Here is a 952-nt window from a genome sequence, read left to right as displayed (position 1 = left end):
GAGTTGCAGGTATCGCACGGGTCGTTCACGCCGAGAGACGTGTCGTGGGAGAAGTACTGCTGGGTGACGACCTCACGGTACCCGTGCGCAGTCACGCTGAAATTACACCATCACAAATCAAACTTTATTGCACAACAATCATTACTGCACATCATTAGATAGTTTTATACAATGTTTAGAGTTAGATGTTCAAGGGTTAGGTGTAACAAGTCGTTCGGAGTAATGTAGCTAGCTGCCGCCGCACTGCGTGCCTGCAAAGCTTGCGCGTTACGCCGAAGGGCGGTTATACCGGCTATACCGATACAGATACAGAACAATTGTAACAGGTACAATGTATGGCAAATTCATTAGAAGTACTAAATACGGAACTAATATCTACGCTATTGCCTCAACAATGCTAGGAATTTTTTTTAATTTTAACATTTAGTAACAAGAAAGGATGACGACATACTCAAGCTACAATGCTTATGTTTGTGTCGTCATCGTTACAAAAATATATACATGTAGTCACAAATACAGACATGCAAAGCATAAGAGTAATAAGGTAGACTAAAGTAAGCCGCATTATAACTAAATCATATAATATGTATCAAATATATAACAGTATATGCAGGTAAATGATAATGCCTACTTACTCACTTATCATTTACCTGCTAGGAAATTCTATTTCTATATGAATAAACATTACTTGGGCTTGAAGGTCTCATGCATGCTATGTAATCTCCAGGCAGATCTTTCTGTGACTGCAAAGACAGTATAAAATTGGCGGTATCCATTTGCCAGACAGTTACCATTTGCCACCATGTACTGATGAGAGTACTCTCTCTAGATGTAACGCTTTTGCCGCCAGACATCTGCTTGGAAATTAGATGATGATATGTTGTATACACACCGGTAGTGGATGTGTGCGGGCGGTAGTAATACCCCAGCTTGTACTTCCCGGCATCGTGGT

Source organism: Branchiostoma belcheri, unplaced genomic scaffold (genome assembly GCF_001625305.1).
Source record: "Branchiostoma belcheri isolate BF01 breed outbred unplaced genomic scaffold, Haploidv18h27 scaffold1120, whole genome shotgun sequence".
NCBI lineage: Eukaryota > Metazoa > Chordata > Leptocardii > Amphioxiformes > Branchiostomatidae > Branchiostoma > Branchiostoma belcheri.
This window is presented reverse-complemented; position numbering follows the sequence as displayed.